The following is a 19,195-nucleotide window of genomic DNA, read 5'->3' on the forward strand; positions in this document are numbered from 1 at the left end:
CCTAACTGCTTCTTGAAAACATACAGAGTGGGATTCTCTGGTCTGCCAGCTGCATTTCCCTCGGCGGCGCCTCCAGTGGGATTCTCCTTCCTGCCACCTGCCAATGGGATTTCCCATTGTGGCCGCCCCACGCAGCCGGGAAACACGTGGGCATGGGTTCACTGCCGGCGCAATGGAGAATCCCACCAGCGGAGAATCCCACTGACAATGTTTTGGCCTCAACTACTTCCAGTGGTAATGATGTTCACAGGCTCACCACTCCCTGCGTGAAGAAATGTCTCTTCATCTCTGTCCTAAATGGTCTACCCTGCGATCTCATACTGTGACCCCTGGTTCTGGACACCCCCACCATTGGGAACATCCTTCCTGCATCTACCCTTCCTGGTCCTGTTAGAATGTTCTAGGTTTCTATGAGATCCCCCCTCATTCTTCTGAATTCCAGCGAATACATCATCCAGAAAAAGCATCTGGTTTGATTGAGTCGTTTCTCACGTCCACTTTCCTACCCTTTCTCTGTAACCCTTGATTCCTTTACTGTCCTTCCATCTTCAATGGCCTTTGCACATAAACAGCCAGGTCCCTCTGCTCCTGAACCCCTTTTAGAATTTTACCCCTTATTTTAAATGATCTCTCCATGTTCTTCTTTGCAACTATCATTTCCTGTAATAAAATGTAGAATACATCTAGAACCCTTCACACAATAGAGGTAACAGCTCCAGCAACCAGTGCTAAAAGGCTGAATAGGATGTGGTTAGGCGGCTAGCTTTAATTAAATATGACAAAAATCAGAAGCATTAAAGAAATCAGCGAGGCAAAAAACACATGAATAATAAAGGCACAGCAAAGCAAACCATATAATAGGAGACATTGAAAACTTGTAGAATAGGTCCAAAATGAACACGAAATTCTGCATTCACATGTTAAATACTGTTTGCCCTGAAAAATCAACAGCACAGGGGAACACAAAACACAACCTGTTAACCTCCAGTATTCAGTCTTCACTAAATGACTCCAACACCAGCATCATTGCTGCTTCCCTCCCAACAGATACCAATGGAAACAGATCAATCTGCAAAGAAAATAGAGAAGATACTCAGACTGTGATCTAACTACTTCAGAGGAAAGTCCTTTGAAGTCTAAACTGCCCTCTTCACAGTTTACAATACTTCCAAGTTTTGTATCATCCGCAAACTTTGAAATTGTCCTCTGCACATCAAGATCATAGAATCATAGAATCCCTATTCGGTCCATTGGATCTGCACCGACCTTTCAAAAAACCACTCTACCTAGGCCAAATCCTCCACCCTATTCCTGCTAACCACCCTACAGGGGGCCAGCACGGCACTGGAGCGACACTCGCCGCTCCAGCTGCTGATCCCGCCGTCAACTGGATGCCGCAGGGCCCGCGCATGCGCAGTGGGACCGGCGCCAACGCGCACATGCGCAGTGGCCCCCTTCTCCGCGCCGGCCTCGACGCAACATGGCGTAGGGCTAAAGGGGCCGGCGCGGAAGAAAGGAGGCCACCAGCCCGAAAGGCTGGCCTGCTGATCGGTGGGCCCCGATCGCGGCCAGGCCACAACGGAGGCCGCCTGGGGCCGGACCCCCTCTCCCCCCCACAGGTCGCCCCGGACCCTTCCACGCCGAGGTCCCGCCGGGTAAGACCACACATGGACGGCGGCGCCGGCGGGACTCGGGTTTGGTGTTACGGCCGCTCAGCCCATCCCTGGCCGAGAATCGGCGGGGGGGGGGCCGTGTAGAGCGGCCCCCAACCGGCGCTGCGCCGACTACGCCCGTGCCAATGGCGGCGATTTGCGGAGAATCGCGTCCCTGCGTCGGGGCAGCGTGGTGTGATTCGCGCCGGTCGCGCCGATTCTCCGGCCCGGCCCCGAGCTGAGAAAAACCCGCCCACTATTTCTGCAGCAATTCGGAACATGCTAATGCGCCAGCAGTCTGCCCAGGTGAATCCAGAGCAATTTTCATTCCCACCGGCGTCGGATTCACTGGGGACAAAATTGGCACTGGAGAGCTTGACAAGCTGGAGCTGCTAATCACTCCCCACATGTTCTCATTCCAGCCATGAAAATGGCCCAGAAAAGAGCAGCACCACGCTTCACCCACTCAAGTGCAATACAATGATGGATGCGGTGGAGGAGAGGCGGGATACCCCAGGGTGCAACATCATGGCCCGACATATCCCCCACACTACCAGTACCACCAAGCCAGGGGATCAATCCGGGTTCAGCGATGAATGCAGGAGGGCACGCCTGGAGGAGCACCAGACATACCTTAATAACTAATGCATCCACATCATCAGGCTTAATATCAAATAGCATTTTGGACTTAGAGATAGATTTTTATACCTTAGAAGTTGTTTGGGCTGGATGGGTGGCTGCAATATTAATGGTTAATCCTGTCACATCTACTGTCACATCATAACTAAATCTTCGTTATTAAGATCTTGGGTGATTGATGCGACCATCAATTCAGACGAAACCAGGAGTAGAAGTAAACTGTGGCTTTAATCAACTAGAACAGTGCCTGCCTGCGACTGATCTGTTAGTGGGAGCCGCCTACAAGGCGACTGCTCTTTATACCTCCCCTCAAGGAGTGGAGCCAGGGGCGGAGCCCACACTGGCCCCAACATGCTACATCATGGGTAATACATTACAATGGTCCATAGGTGGAGCCCACATGGGCAACAGCGTAATACAGATTGTTACAGCAATACATTCACCACATTCACCCCCTGTTAAAAAATGAAGTTCGGCGGGGGTGAAGGGTTCATATGTTCAGCCTGTCTGGCACACGGATTGTGCGCTGTGATCGCCGAAGCTCTAGTATCGCAGCTGGCCCGGGCATCGAACTCAGCCATGCTGGCATTGGTAGTGAAGTTGCCGGTGCGGGCACAGACGGGAACGCCGGGAGCGTGTCTTCTGGGGCTTCATTCCTGTGGGTCGGTGAAGGGGGAATGGCGGGCGGGAGGGGGTGCGGGTGCCATGTAGGGGTGGGGGCGCTGGTCAGCATAGGTTGGGCAGGGTAAGATGGGGTGGCGGTGGTAGTGGAACCTGCGGGTGCCAGGTCCCGGAGTGTGACCGTACCCTGTCGGCCGTCGGGGTGTTCGATGTATGCGTACTGGGGGTTGGAGTGTAGGAGCTGGTCCCTCTCGATCAGGGTGTCGGACGTATGGCTCCTGACGTGTTTGCGGAGCAGGACGGGCCCCGGTGTCTTCAGCCAGGACGGAAGCGAGGCCCCGGAGCTGGATTTCCTGGGGAAAACGAATAGCCGCTCATGAGGTGTCTCGCTTGTGGCTGTGCAAAGTAGGGACCTAATAGAGTGGAATGCGTCGGGGAGGACCTCCTGCCAGTGAGAAACTGGGAGATTCCTGGACTGCAGTGTCAGTAGGACGGTCTTCTAGACCGTCGCGTTCTCCCTCTCCACCTGCCCGTTTACCCTGGGGTTATAACTGGTAGTCCTGCTCGAGGCGATGCCCTTACAGAGCAGGTACTGACGCAGTTTGTCGCTCATGAACGACGAGCCCCGGTCACTGTGAACGTACGTGGGGAAACCAAACAAGGTGAAGACACTATGTAGGGCTTTAATGACGCTGGCCACGGTCATGTCGGGGCAAGGAATTGCAAACGGGAAGCGGGAGAACTCGTCGATGATGTTGAGCAAATATGTGTTGCGGTTGATGGAGGGGAGGGGCCCTTTGAAATCGATACTGAGGCGTTCAAGGGGCCAGGGTGCCTTTACCAGGTGGGCCTTATCCGGTCGATAGAAGTGCGGTTTACAGTCCGCACAGATTTGGCAGTCCCTGGTCATGGCTCTGACCTCCTCGGTGGAGTAGGGCAGGTTGCGGGCTTTGATGTAGTGGAGAAGCCAGGTGACCCCCCGGGTGGCAGAGGTCAACATAGTCGATCATCTTGCGCGCTGGCGCATGTGCTGTGGGACAGGGCATCTGGGGGTTCGTTGAGCTTCCCAGGACGATATACTATATCGTAATTATAGGTGGAGAGTTCGATCCTCCACCTCAAGATCTTATCATTCTTGATCTTGCCCCGCAGTGTATTATCGAACATGAAGGCTACCGATCATTAGTCGGTGACGAGGGTAAACCTCCTACCAGCGAGGTAGTACCTCCAGTGCCGCACGGCTTCCACAATGGCTTCCCCTTCCTTTTCGACTGAGAAGTGTCGAATTTTGGAGGTGGTGAGGGTTCGTGAAAAAAACACTACAGGCCTGCCTGCCTGATTGAGGGTAGCGGCGAGGACAACCTCTGATGCGTCGCTCTCCACCTGGAAGGGGACGGACTCGTCCACCGTGTGCATCGCGGCTTTGGCGATATCCGCGTTGATGCAGCTGAAGGCCTGGCGGGCCTTGATTAGTGGGCGGGCTTTGTCCACAAATTTGGGGACCCACTGGGCGTAATATGAAAAGAACCCAAGGCACCATTTCAGGGCCTTGGGGCAGTGGGGAAGGGGGAGTTGCAGGAGGGGGCGCATACAGTCGGGGTCGGGTCCTCGAACCCCGTTTTCCACGACGTAGCCTGGGATGGCTAGTCTGGTTGTGCGGAAAACGCATTTCTCCTTGTTGAGGTTAAGGGTTCGGGCGGTTTGGAGAAATCTCTGGAGGTTGGCACCGTGGTCCTGCTGATCATGGTCGCAGATGGTGACGTTGTCAGTATGAAAATGTGGCCCGCAGCCCGTACTGGTCCAACATTCGGTCCATCGTTCTTTGGAAGACCGAGACCCTGTTCATGACGCCAAAGGGAACTCGGAGCAAGTGGAGGTGGCGGCCGTCTGCCTCAAAGGCCGTGTAGTGGCGATCCCCCGGGTGGATTGGGAGCTGGTGGTACGCAGACTTCAGATCCACCGTGGAGAACACCCGGTAGTGCGCAATCTGATTAATCATGTCTGCGATCCAGGGAAGGGGGTACGCATCGAGGTGCGTGTACCGGTTTATGGTTTGGCTGTAATCTACAACCATCCATTCTTTTCCCCAGTCCTGACGACCACCACCTGGGCTCTCCAGGGGCTATTGCTGGCCTCAATGATTCCCTCCCGCAAGAGCTGATAAAAGTCCTACCCTGGATACTGTACCGCCTGCTTCTGGTGGCGACTGGTTTGCAGTCGGCGGTGAGATTTGCGAAGAGCAGGGGAGGGTCGACCTTTAGGGTCGCGAGGCTACATACGGTGAGTGGGGGTAGGGGCCCGCCGAACTTCAGGGTTAGACTCCTGAGGTTACATTGGAAATCCAGTCCCAATAGGAGGGGAGCGCAGAGGTCGGGGAGTACATATAATTTAAAACTGACTTACTCAGCGCCCTGTATTGCGAGGGTTGCGGTCGTGCACCCCTGGACCTGCATCGAGTGCGACCCGGAAACAAGGGAGATGGTTTGTTGCGCCGGGAAGATTGGGAGCAAGCAGCGTCTTACCATGTCTGGATGAATGAAGCTCTCTGTGCACCCGGAGTCGAAAAGGCAGGGTGTTTCGTGTCATCATAGAGCTCCGGAGGTGTTTGGGTGGCGACTGGTCAAGGGTGACCGCGCTGAGTTGCGGGTAGCCGGTGTGGTCGGAGGTGCTGGGGCTGTTCCAAGATGGCTGCCCCCCTTGGTCGCACGTGTTGGCCGGCGTTGCAGATGGCGGCACCCGTCGGTCGCACGTGTCGCGCGGTGAGGAAAATGGCGTCCAAGATGGTGGCCCCCATGAATCGCACGTGGCGGCCACATGGGCGAGGATGGCCATGATGGTGGCCCCCGTGAGTCGCACACGCTGTGCGGGCTGGAAGATGGCTGCCCCCACGGACAACACGAGGCCGATGACGTGTCCGGGGGTGGCAGAGCCGGCAGACACACTGCCACACTGCGGGATCTGCGGGCCTGTGAGTCTGAGGGTCGAGTCTGCGATTTAGAGTTTTTGGACCTGGCCAGGTAAACTTTAGCAAAATGTCCTTTTCTCCCGCAGTCGCTGCAGTTCGCTTTCCGGGCTGGGCAGCGCTGCCGGTGGTGTTGAGGCTGGCCGCAGAAATAACAGGGTAGCCCCCCCCCCCATGGTGGGCGGGCAGCCGCAAGGCACAGGCCTGGGGTATTCTTTGGTCGGGGGTCCATGAGGGGGTCGCGTGATCGGACGGGAATGCGTTAAGGCTTTAGAACGCTATTTCCAGCGAGGAGGCTAATTTTACCGTCTCTTCCAGGTCTAGGGCACATTTTTCGAGTAGGCGCTGTCCCACATAGTTGGACCTGACTCCAGCCACTAGGTGTCCCGGATGGTGAGGTCCATATGTTGAGTGGCTGTAATGGCTTCGTAATTGCAGCTTCGTGCAAGGACTTTGAGGTCGGGTAAGTACTCTTCCAGCGATTCCTCGGGACGCTTGCGGCGAGTGGTGAGGAGATGCCGCCCGTATACCTTGTTCACGGGCCTTACTTGGAGGCGCTCTAGCATCGCGAGGGCGTCTGCGTAGGTGGAGGCTTCCTCGAATTGAACAGAGATTCGATGGCTCACCCATGCGTGGAGGAGACTCAGCTTTTGTTCGTCGGTGACGGAAGGCGAGGAGGAGGCGGCAAGGTAGGCCTTGAAACAGCGGAGCCAGTGCAAAAAAATCTCTTTCGCCTCCGCGGCCTGTGGATCGAGTTCCAGTCGGTCAGGTTTGAGGGCCGATTCCATAGTTGTAGTTGATTCAATTGATGCGACCATCAATTCACACGAAACGAGGAGTAGGAGTAAACTGTGGCTTTAATCAACTAGAACAGTGCCTGCCTGCGACTGATCTGTTAGTGGGAGCCGCCTACAGGGCGACTGCTCTTTATACCTCCCCTCAAGGGGTGGAGCCAGGGGCGGAGCCCACACAGGCCCCAACATGCTACATCATAGGTAATACCTTACAATGGTCCATAGGTGGAGCCCACATGGACAACAGTGTAATACAGCTATGCACATGGTGAGTTGTTACAGCAATGCATTCACCACAGTGATGTTTCATCATTAACAAAGAAGGATTGGGTGAATATCATGAACCTTTCATACTCTAACTTGCCCATTGTGAAACATTTAGGTGAGAAGTCTAATGTATAATCATGGGTGTACCTGTGTTTGTGTGTGCGTGTGTCCTTTGTGTGTATTTGCTTCTCAGTCCGTGCATTCACACATGTCAGAATAATGCAAAAGAAAAGAACATCTCAAAAATCAAGGAGATTTGATTGAATTATAATAATGAGGAGCTGAACACTACCAAGCAACTCAGCAGCAGCCATATGACCCCTTTAACCTGGGCAGAATTCTACAATCTCCGCCCGTGGGTTTGCAGGTCTGTGAGATTCCCTGGATGTTCTTCCCTCTGCCCTCCTTCCCGCCCGGGTTTTAGATTTCCAAAAGTTCCAAAGTAATTGCAAGAAGCTGCTGACAGCCACTGGCCTGAAGGTTGAAAAGGAGGAAGCCACAAATTTGACATTTTCTCCACTGAAGCTCAGGTACAAAATAAAGCATTTAACAGTAGAGGGGAAGTAGGTCACAAGTAAATCTTCTGCTTTATGCGTGCCTGTGGTCAGTTACTCGGAGCAGGTAAGTAAGAATAGCAATGCAGAGAGTATCCACATTCCACCAACATTTATATAGGTAGCTTGTCTCACTTCCTGCAAATAAAACCTGTGGCTATGGGTCGCTGCATAAGCCCCGGTTATGCCAGTCTTTTTGTGGGTTCCAAAAGTGGAATGTGGATACTCTCTGCATTGCTATTCTTACTTACCTGCTCCGAGTTACGGACCACAGGCACGCATAAAGCAGAAGATTTACTTGTGACCTTCTTGGCAATGTGGAGGAGCAGAGAGATCTTGGGGTCTATGTTCATACATCTTTGAAAGTTGCCACTCAAGTGGATAGAGCTGTGAAGAAGGCCTATGGTGTGCTCGCATTCATTAACAGAGGGATTGAATTTAAGAGCCGTGAGGTGATGATGCAGCTGTACAAAACTTTGGTAAGACCACATTTGGAGTACTGTGTACAGTTCTGGTCACCTCATTTTAGGAAGGATGTGGAAGCTTTGGAAAAGGTGCAAAGAAGATTTACCAGGATGTTACCTGGAATGGAGAGTAGGCCTTACGAGGAAAGGTTGAGGGTGCTAGGCCTGTTCTCATTTAACAGAGAAGGATGAGGGGCGACTTGATAGAAGTTTATAAGATGATCAGGGGAATAGATAGAGTAGACAGTCAGAGACTTTTTCCCCGGGTGGAACAAACCATTACAAGGGGACATAAATTTAAGGTGAAAGGTGGAAGATATAGGAGGGATATCAGAGGTAGGTTCTTTACCCAGAGAGTAGTGGGGGCATGGAATGCACTGCCTGTGGAAGTAGTTGAGTCGGAAACATTAGGGACCTTCAAGCAGCTATTGGATAGGTACATGGATTACGGTAAAATGATATAGTGTAGATTTATTTGTTCTTAAGGGCAGCACGGTAGCATTGTGGATAGCACAATTGCTTCACAGCTACAGGGTCCCAGGTTCGGTTCCGGCTTGGGTCACTGTCTGTGCGGAGTCTGCACGTCCTCCCCGTGTCTGCGTGGGTTTCCTCCGGGTGCTCCGGTTTCCTCCCACAGTCCAAAGATGTGCAGGGTAGGTGGATTGGCCATGATAAATTGCCCTTCGTGTCCAAAATTGCCCTTGGTGTTGGGTGGAGGTGTTGAGTTTGGGTAGGGTGCTCTTTCCAAGAGCCAGTGCAGACTCAGGGGGCCGAATGGCCTCCTTCTGCACTGTAAATTCAATGATAATCTATGATTAATCTACGACAAAGGTTCGGCACAACATCGTGGGTCGAAGGGCCTGTTCTGTGCTGTATTTTCTATTTTCTATTTTCTGGCACACTGCAGCGAAATGTCCCTTCTTGCCACAGGCCTTGAAGAGCGCGCTCCGCGCCGGGCAACGCTGCCGGGGTTGTTTTGTCTGTCCGCAGAAGTAGCACTTGATTCCCCCGGGGTTGGTTGGATGCCGCGCGGCGCAGGTGTGGGGTTGGCTGAGGGCGGTCGCTGATGGGGTGGTCGCTGGCGGGGTCCACGATGCACAGGTGGGGTGGGCCGTGCGGTCGGGGGCATAAGCCTGTACGTTGCGTGAGGCGACCATGAGCGAGAGCGCTAGTTTATTGGTCGCCGCCAGGTCAAGCGTGGCCCCTTCTAAGAGGCGCTGGCAGATGTAGTCAGACCCAATGCCCGTAACGAACGTGTCTCTCATTAGCAGGTTTGAATGTTCAGTGGCCGAAACAGCCTGGCAGTCACAGTCTCTCACCAGGGCGAGCAGGGCACGCCAGAAATCTTCCACAGACTCACCGGGAAGTTGGTGCCGCGTGGATAGGAGGTGCCTGACGTAGATCTTGTTGGTCTGCTGAGCATAATTCTCCTTCAGTAGCGCCATGGCCTCTGCGTAGGTAGGCGCGTCCTAGACAAGGGGAAAAACGTTGGAGCTCAGCCGCATGTACAGAATCTGGAGCTTCTGTGCTTCTGAGATTGGATCTGTCGCAGACCCGATGTATGCTTCAAAGCAAGCTAGCCAATGTTGGACGTCCTTTTTGGCATTGTCTGCTTGAGGATGCAGCTGCAGGTGATCCGGATTGATGCGGAGATCCATCTCTGAAAAACTCAGTGTAATAAATTGATGCACTATCAATTACGATGAGACGAGAGTACAATGTAATCGAGGATTTATTACACAGAGATTGTGTGGCCTCCTACAGCAGCTGACGAAATGGCTGCTGTTCGGAGAGCACACACATTTATACTCCGCCTACTGGGCAGAGCCAGCAGGCAGGGATCTACCCCCGTACCTGTAGTACAGGGGCCTTACCTTAATATCCATATATACAATATAATACAACAGTGGTGACTACCACAATAAGGAAGTAGCCCTCGAAATAGCAGAGGGGTGACAGTGGTATGGTGGTATTGTCACTGGACTAGTGATCCAGAGACCAGGGCAGTGCTATGGGGATATAGGCATATGGTGGAATTTGAATTTGATTAAAATCTGGAATTAAGGGTCTACTATTGTCGATTGTTGTAAAAATCCATCATGTTCACTAATGTCCTTTAGGGAAGGAAATCTGTCATCCTTACCTGGTCTGGCCTACATATGACAATGTGGTTGATTCTTAAATGCCCGTGCATTCCTTAAATGCAACAAATGCGGGCCCAGCCAGTAACGCCCACATTCCATGAACAAATAAAGAAAAATAGATCCATTGGTGGTCATTTTCCGAGATGATTTGGACTCTGGAATGGTTCCTGCAGATTGGAGGGTAGCGAATGTAACCCCGCTATTCAAAAAGGGAGATAGGGAGAAAACAGGGAAAGATAGATCAGTGAGCCCAACGTCGGTAGTACGGAAGTTGCTGGAGACAATTATTAAGGATTTCATAGCAAAGCATTTGGAAAGCAGTGATGTAATCAGACAAAGTCAGCATGGATTGATGAAAGGAAAATCATGCTTGACAAATCTCCCAGAATTCTTGGAAGACGTACCTAGTAGAGTTGACCAGGGAGAACGGGTGAATGTAGTTTATTTAGACTTTCAGAAGGCTTTCGACAAGGTCTCACGTAGCAGATTAATATGAAAAGTTAAAGCGAATGGGATTGAGAGTAGTGCCTTGCGATGGATAGAAAACTGGTTAGCAGACAGGAAGCAAAAAGCTGGAATAAGTGGGTATTTTTCCGATTGGTAGGCAGTAACTAATGGGGTACCATAGGGGTATGTGCTCGGACACCAGCTCTTCACGTTATATATTAATGATTTGGATGAGTGAACTAAATGTATTATCTCCAAATTTGCAGATGATACAAAGTTAGGTGGGAGGGTGAGCTGTGAGGAGGATGCAGAGATGCTTCAACGGGATTTTGACAGGCTGAGTGAGTGGACACGTGCATGGCAGATGCAGTATAATGTGGTTAAATGTGAAGTTATCCACTTCGGTAGCAGAAATAGGAAGGCAGATTATTATTTGAATGGATGTAAATTGAGAGAGGTGGATACTCAGGAAGACATTGGTGTTCTGATGCATGTTGCTGAAAGTAAGCACGCAGTTACAGCAGGTAAAGAAGGCAAGTGGTCTGTTGGCCTTCATAGCAAGAGGCTTTGAATATAGGAATAGAGATGTTTTACTGCAATTGTATGGGGCATTGGTGAGGCTACACCTGGAGTATTGTGTGCAGTTTTGGTGTCCTTATCTGAGGAAGGATGTTCTTGCTATGGAGGGAGTGCCACAGGTTTACAAGGCTGATTCCTGGGATGGCGGGACTGTCATATGAGGAGAGACTAAAAAAGTTTAGAAGAGTGAGAGGGGATCTCATAGAAACGTATAAAATTCTAACAGGATTAGACCGGGGAGGTTCAGAAAAAATGTTCCTGTTGGTGGGGGTGTCCAGAACTAAGGGTCATAGTTTGAGGACAGGTTTTTGGGACTAAGGTGAGGAGAAATTTCTTCACCCAGAGAATGGTGAATCTGTGGAATTCACTACCACAGAAAGTAGTTGAGGCCGAAACTGAGGAATTAGATTTAGTTCTTGGGGCTAAAGGAATCAAGGGATATGGGGGAAGGTGGGATCAGAGTATTGAACTTGATGATCAGCCATGATCATAATGAATGGTGGAGCAGAATGCTAGGATCCCAAAGAAGGTCTTACAAAAAACAAAATCAAGGGGAGGGCTAGCCCTCCCAAACCTACAATTCTACCACTGGGCGGCGACGGCCGAGCGAATAAGGGGATGGATCAAGGAGCCAGAAGCGAGTGGGTGTGCACGGTAGAAGTCTCCTGTAAGGGGACCTCCCTCCGAGCCTTCGCCACGGCGGCACTCCCATCCCCACACAAAAAACACTCCAGCAGCCCGGTGGTGATAGCCACCCTCCAGTCCTGGAACCAACTACGGCAGCAATTTGGCCTGACCAAAATGTCGGACAAAGCTCTCATCTGTAACAACCATAGGTTCACGCCAGCACTGACTGACGCCACCTTCAAAAGGTGGAGACAGGACGAGGTGACACTGACAGTCAGGGACATGTACACCGACGGCAGGGTCGCGACACTGGACGAACTGACGGAGAAATTCCAGCTGGCCAGGGGGAATGAGCTCAGGTACCTGTAGCTCAGAAACTTCCTATGAAAGGAGACAAGGACTTACTCACAACCGCCTGGACTACTGGAAGAGTTACTGGACACAAGCATATCAGAGAGAGGAAACTGTAGCAACATGTACGATCGACTGGTAGAAAGGGCCGACACCGTACTGGACGCAACAAGAATGAAATGGGAGGAGAACCTGGGGATCGAGATAGGGTGGGGACTCTGGAGCGAAGCACTGCATAGGGTCAACTCCACCTCCACGTGCGCACGGCTCAGCCTGACGCAACTAAAAGTGGTACATAGAGCCCACTTAACAAGAACCCGTATGAGTAGGTTCTTCCCGGAGGTGGAGGATAGATGTGAACGGTGCCAAGGAGGCCCGGCCAACCACGCCCACATGTTCTGGTCCTGCCCCAGACTTGTGGAGTACTGGACTGCCTTCTTCGAGGCAATGTCCAAAGTGGTGGGGGTGAGGGTGGAGCCATGCCCGAAAGTGGCGGTCTTCGGGGTATCAGACCAGCCAGATCTATTCCTGGGGAGAGGGGCGGATGCCCTTGCCTTCGCCTCCCTGATCGCCCGCCGGAGAATCCTGTTCGACTGGCGGTCAGCAGCCCACCCAAAGCTGCAGACTGGCTGTCCGACCTCTCGGAATCTCTCCAAATGGAGAAAATCAAATTCGCCACCCGAGGGTCAGACGACGGCTTCCACAGAACGTGGGAGCCATTCACCCAATTGTTCCGGGACTTGTTTGTGGCCAACAAACAAGCAGAAGAATAGTCAGGTAGCCAAGAAACAGGGGAAAGCAGCCAAAGCATGAGAGGGAGAGATAGACCGGGGGGGGGGGGGGGACAACTCAGTATAAGAGGAAGGAAAGGCGAACCACAGGAGGGGGGGGGGGGGAAGGAGGGAAGAGAGAGGGAACAATAGAGGAGAGCCAGGGAGGTGGGGGGGGGGGGGGGGCAGGGAAACGTTAACCAACCTGACATCCACAGGAACAGAGAAAAAGGAGAATACAGGCAGAAGACAGGAGGACCGGCTGAAGCGGCAGCGTGCACGAGAAGACAACGGCGGCAAAATTCAACCGGGGGAAGCGAGGGGCAACACCGGCACCAGACCCACTCGAGGATTGCCCTCCGGAATTGCCTCGCCGGCACAAACAGATGCCTACTTATATCAAACGGCAAATATACTCTGTTCAAAAATCGAATAAAAAACATTTATATTAAAAAATGAATGGTGGAGCAGGCTCGAAGGGCCGAATAGCCTCCTCCTGCTTCTAATTTCTCTGTATGCTTCTATGTATGAATCTGCGTGTGATCACATACAATCCGTGCTAACTCCTTTGTGCTAACTCCTTCCCACTGGACCAAGGGCCTACTCTGTTGAGATCGTGCGGCAGTTGGTGTACAATAATCTCCCTGTTATGACACCTCCTCGGAGGCCACAGACTATCCATTATCCGGTTCACCGTGACAACCACTGAGTATGAACTCCCCCGGTAAAATGGGGCAGTATTTCCCCTTAACAATGGGGAACCTCACTGTCTAAAAACCCTGGCCTGGGTGCAGGTCAGGGTGAGTGACTGTGATGAACGGTTACTGCCTTATCATCATGTAAGGTGATGTCCCCTTTAAGACCGGGCTTGGAACCCTGGGGACTCCGCCTCTGGCTCCGCCCATCTGGGAGCCATACATAAAGGGCTGCCTCATGGTCTGTGTAGCAGTCAGCTCTCGTCTCTAGCTGTAGTATAGTTATTAGTCTAATAAAGCCTTCTTTACAGTTTAATCTCTAAGCGTCATTATTGAGGGTACCTCAGTTTATTAGACTAAAGTACATTCAGGATGGACGCAGGCCTAAAACCAGAGAAGCTCAATCTGGAAGCACGAACGCCGGAGGCAAAGGAAATTTTTAAATACTGGCTGCGGTGCTTCGAGGTCTACCTGGACTCCGCAGAGACTCCCATCCTGGGGCCACGCAAGCTGCGTCTACTCCACGCCCGGGTGAGTCACAGAATCTCTGCCACGCTCGAAAAGGCGACGACTTATGATGCAGCGATTGAGTTGCTCCGCAAGCGGTTTGTCAAACCCGTCAATGAGGTGCACGCCCGGCATCTGCTCTCTACCTGCCGGCAGCGCTCGGGGGAATCGCTCGACGAGTTTGTTGAAAAACTCACCGCGCTTGCCAGGGACTGTGACCATCAGGTTGTGACAGGGGAAGTCCATAGGAACCTGCACATCAGAGATGCTTTTGTGTCCGGCATCCGCGCGACCTACATCCGGCAGCGGCTGCTCGAAAACGGTGCAGAAGACCTCCAAGAGACGCTAACGCTCGCCTCCTCGCTGGAGGTGGCCCGACATAACTTGGGTACGTACCCCGCAGACTCTGCCAGCCCCCCCCGGACTTCCTCAGACTCAACCGTATTACAGGGCTGCACCAAGCGGCGACCCGCTCACCATGGGGGCACACCATGCTACTTCTGCGGGCAGGGCCAGCACCCACGCCCACGCTGCCCAGCCCGCTCCATGATCTGCAGCAACTGCGGGAAGAAAGGGCACTTTGCGAGGGTCTGCCTGGCCAGACCCAGGGGCCAGAAAAACAAAGAACAGCCGGCCCGAAAATCAGGCTCTCAGGCCCGCAGGCCTCGCAATGCTGCTGCGCACCGACCCGACACGCCCTCTTCTGACGCATCATCAGCCTCGTGCGAATCATGGGAGCAGCCATCTTGTCGGCGGCCGTCTTCCCGACCCGACACGCGCAGCCAGCGGCGGCGGCCATTTTACGAGTCCGATTCGGCTGACGCCTCCGACTACCCGCGACTGGGTGCGATCACCCTCGATCAAACTCGGCCAAAACACCTGCAGAACTCCATGATGCAGGCCCAGGTCAACGGGCACGACACTGCATGCCTCTTCGACTCCGAGAGCATGGAGAGCTTTATCCACCCTGAAACGGTAAAGCGTTGCTCCCTACGCACCCATCCCGCATCCCAAACCATAGCCCTCGCATCTGGGTCCCACTCGGTACAAATCACGGGGTACTGTATTGCGGATCTCTCGCTCCAGGGTGCCAAATACACCCGTTTCAAATTTTATATCCTCCCTCACCTCTGTGCCCCCCTGCTGCTCGGACTGGATTTCCAGTGCAGCCACCGAAGCCTGACACTGAAGTTCGGCGGACCCTTGCCCCCCCTCACGGTGTGCTGCCTTGCGACACTGAAAGTCGCAACCCCCTCGATATTCGCTAACCTCACTCCTGACTGTAAGCCCGTCGCCACCAGGAGCCGGCGCTACAGTGCCCAAGATATGGCTTTTATCAAGTCAGAGGTGCAGCGTTTACTGGGAGAGGGGGTCATCGAGGCTAGCAACAGCCCTTGGAGAGCGCAAGTGGTGGTAGTCCGGTCCGGGGAGAAGAAACGGATGGTCGTGGATTATAGCCAGACCATAAACCGATTCACGCAGCTTGATGCGTACCCCTTCCTCACATCGCGGAAATGGTAAAACGGATCGCCCAATACCGAGTCTTTTCCACGGTCACCCTCAAATCTGCCTACCACCAGCTCCCCACCCGACCAAAAGACCGCCCCTATACTGCCTTCGAAGCAGCCGGCCGGCTCTTCCACTTCCTCAGGGTCCCCTTTGGTGTCACAAATGTGGTCCCCATCTTTCAAAGGGCGATGGACCAAATGGTGGACCAGTACGGTTTGCGGGCTATATACCCATACTTGGATAATATCACCATCTGCGGCCATGATCAGCAGGACCATGACGCTATCCTCAAAAATTTCCTCCAGACCGCCCGAGCCCTTAACCTGACCTATAACGAGGGCAAATGCGTTTTCCACACCACCCGGCTGGCCATCCTTGGCTATGTCGTGGAAGACGGGGTCCTAGGTCCCGACCCCGATCGCATGCGCCCCCTTAAGGAACTCCCTCTCCCCCGCAGCCTCAAGGCCCTCAAACGGTGCTTGGGGCTTTTCTCCTATTACGCCCAGTGGGTCCCCAAGTATGCGGACAAAGCCCGGCCACTCCTAAAGACCACCACTTTTCCCCTCTCGGCTGAGGCTCAATTGGCCTTCAACTGCATCAAGGCCAACATCATCAAGGCCGCCATGCACGCGGTGGACGAAACCATCCTTTTCCAGGTAGAGAGCGATGCATCAGACATCGCCCTGGCTGCTACCCTCAATCAAGGAGGCAGACCAGTAGCGTTCTTCTCCCGAACCCTCACCGCCTCCGAGGTTCGACACTCTGCAGTCGAAAAGGAGGCACAAGCCATTGTGGAGGCTGTGCGGCGCTGGAGACACTATCTCGCCGGTAGGAGGTTTACCCTCGTCACCGACCAACGGTCGGTCGCCTATATGTTCGATAACACGCAACGGGGCAAAATAAAAAACGATAAAATTTTGAGGTGGAGGATCGAACTCTCCACCTACTCGTATGATATCAAGTATCGTCCAGGGGAGCTCAACGAGCCCCCAGATGCCCTGTCCCGCGGCACATGCGCCAACGGGCAGGAGGACCGCCTACAATGACCTCTGCCACCCGGGGGTTACCCGGCTCGTCCATTTCATCAAGTCCCGCAACCTACCTTACTCAACCAAGGAGGTCAAGGCCATGGTCAGGACCTGCCAAGTCTGTGCGGAGTGCAAACCGCACTTCTATCGGCCAGACAAGGTTCGGCTCGTGAAGGCCTCGGGCCCCTTTGAGCGACTGAGCGTGGACTTCAAGGGGCCCCTCCCATCCACCAACCGTTATGCCTATTCCCTCACCGTGATCGATGAGTTCTCCCGTTTCCCATTCGCCATTCCCTGCACCGACATGACCTCAGCCACGGTGATTAAGGCACTGCACAGCATCTTCACCCTGTTCGGTTTCCCTGCTTATATCCACAGCGACCGGGGTACATCGTTCATGAGCGATGAACTGCGTCAGTATCTGCTCAGCAAAGGCATCGCCTCGAGCAGAACGACCAGTTATAACCCACGGGGAAACGGGCATGTGGGGAGGGAGAACGCGACCGTGTGGAAGGCTGTCCTTCTGGCCCTGCGGTCGAGAAATCTCCCAACCACCCGCTGGCAGGAGGTCCTACCCGATGCCCTACACTCCATTAGGTCACTCCTCTGCACGGCCACGAATGAGACCCCTCATGACCAATTGTTTCTCTTCCCCAGGAAGTCTACCTCCGGGGTCTCGCTTCCACCTTGGCTGATGGCTCCGGGACCTGTTCGTCTCTGGAGGCACACGAGGAGCCATAAAACGGGCCCCCTAGTTGAAAAGGTCCGACTGCTCCACGCCAACCCCAGTTACGCCTACGTGGAGTACTCCGACAGCAGGCAAGATACGGTTTCCCTCCGGGATCCCGGCACCGGCTGGACCTCCACCACAGACGCCCCTTCCCGCGCCGCGCCCCTGCAGGACCCGTCGCCCCCTATAACACACCCCCTTCCGGCCCTACCACCCATTGGTGAGCTCCTACCATGCGCCCCCCCTTGCGCCCCCCTTTTACACACCCCGCCGGCGCCGGCTCCGCTACCCCCGGCCCTGCCTAGTTCCTCTGCCCCGACCCGGACCGAAGCTCCGACCGCTGTGCTCTCAACCGGGACGTCCGTGCCCGCCACACCACCACCCGAATTGAGGAAGTCGAGGAGGACTATCCGGCCACCGAGACGGATGGACCTATGATGGCACTTCACCCCCGCCGGACTAATTTTTAAACAGGGGGTGAATGTGATGAACGCTTACTGCCTTATCATCATGTAAGGTGATGTCCCCTTTAAGACCGGGCTTGGAACCCTGGGGACTCCGCCCATCTGGCCGCCATACATAAAGGGCTGCCTCATGGTCTGAGTAGCAGTCAGCTCTCGTCTCTAGCTGTAGCATAGTTATTAGTCTAATAAAGCCTTCTTTACAGTTTAATCTCTATGCGTCATTATTGAGGGTACCTCAGTGACCCTTTGGGACGAGGACAGTTAATTGTGTTAGTTGTTTGTACCTAAGTAAATCAAACTTCATTTCATCCTACCGTGTGTTCCTGTGTGTCTGTTCGTCAGGCACGGCATCTTCCTAAGGAGTTAATTGTAGCACAATCTTAAACCAACCCACACAGGTGGGGCTTAAGGTCATTTGAAGTGGAAAGTAAACATTGTGCATGTTGCGGTCAGATCCAGTGTCTAATAATTGTCCTAATTGGTATTTTATTCGTGGTACGTTTCATTCTATTACTAGCCTGAAGAAATTCAAAATTGAAATGCACTGTTTATGTATTGGATTGGCAGCTGTGATAAAATTGGGTCACATACCGAGCCAAATAACACGGCATTGAAATTCCTGTGTGCCTGTGGCAGTTCATTGATGGTCATGTTTTCATCACAGTTTAAATAAATCCATTAACCCATTCCTTTCAGAAAATGTCTGAGCATCATGTGAGACCATCATGGTTTACCCACCAGACGCAAATGGCTGTGATCTTGGCCGGGATTCTCCGACTCCCCGCGTGTCGGAGAATCCCCAGGGGGAGGCGCGAATCCTGCCCCGCCGCCCCGCTACCGGCTGCCCGATTCTCCGGCGCCATTTTTCGGGCGGCGGTGGGATTCCCGCTACGGAGATTCTCCGGGCCCCGATGGGTCGAGCGGCCGTCCAGTTTTGGCCAGTCCCGCCGGCGTGAATTAATCACCTCACGCATGGCCGACCTAGCAAATGAGTGTTTGGGAGCGGTCCTCGGGGGTGGGGGGGGGGGGGACGGGGGACACCTACCGACCTGCGGGCGGGCTTGTCCTGTGAGGGGTCTTCTTTCCTCCGCGCCGGGCCCTGTAGGGCTCCGCCATATTGCCCAGGGGCCGGCGCGGAGTAGAGAACCCCAGAGCACGTGCAGAAATACGCTGGTCGGTCCGTGCATGCACGAGATCACGCCAGCCGTTCCGCGCAGGCACGAACACGCGCCTGACCTTTGCCACCGATTGCAGCGGCGCCAACCCCTCTGGCGTCCACCTAGCCCCCGAAAGTGAGGAATTCTCGGAACTTTCGATGGCTAGGTGGACGCCAGAGGAGTTGGCGCCGCTTTTCCCACCGGCGTGGGGACTTAGTCCCCAGAAGGGAGAAT

The 19,195-nt window shown here is 53.6% G+C and overlaps 1 long non-coding RNA gene across 2 annotated transcripts in view; it reads right to left on the reverse strand.

Moving 5' to 3' along the window:
* The window catches only part of LOC140409624 (uncharacterized), an 89,044-nt gene extending 70,834 nt beyond the window's left edge, over positions 1-18,210 (reverse strand). The window contains exons 1-2 of one of the 2 annotated variants that reach the window (XR_011940440.1): positions 18,119-18,160; positions 975-1,069 (exon numbers count right to left, since the gene is read on the reverse strand). This is a non-coding gene — a long non-coding RNA (uncharacterized lncRNA). Of the gene's footprint in view, positions 1-974; positions 1,070-18,118 lie in introns of both variants that reach the window. The other variant, XR_011940441.1, reaches the window with a different exon arrangement.
* Positions 18,211-19,195: the final 985 nt, after the last annotated feature.

This window comes from Scyliorhinus torazame, chromosome 3 (genome assembly GCF_047496885.1).
Source record: "Scyliorhinus torazame isolate Kashiwa2021f chromosome 3, sScyTor2.1, whole genome shotgun sequence".
Lineage (NCBI taxonomy): Eukaryota > Metazoa > Chordata > Chondrichthyes > Carcharhiniformes > Scyliorhinidae > Scyliorhinus > Scyliorhinus torazame.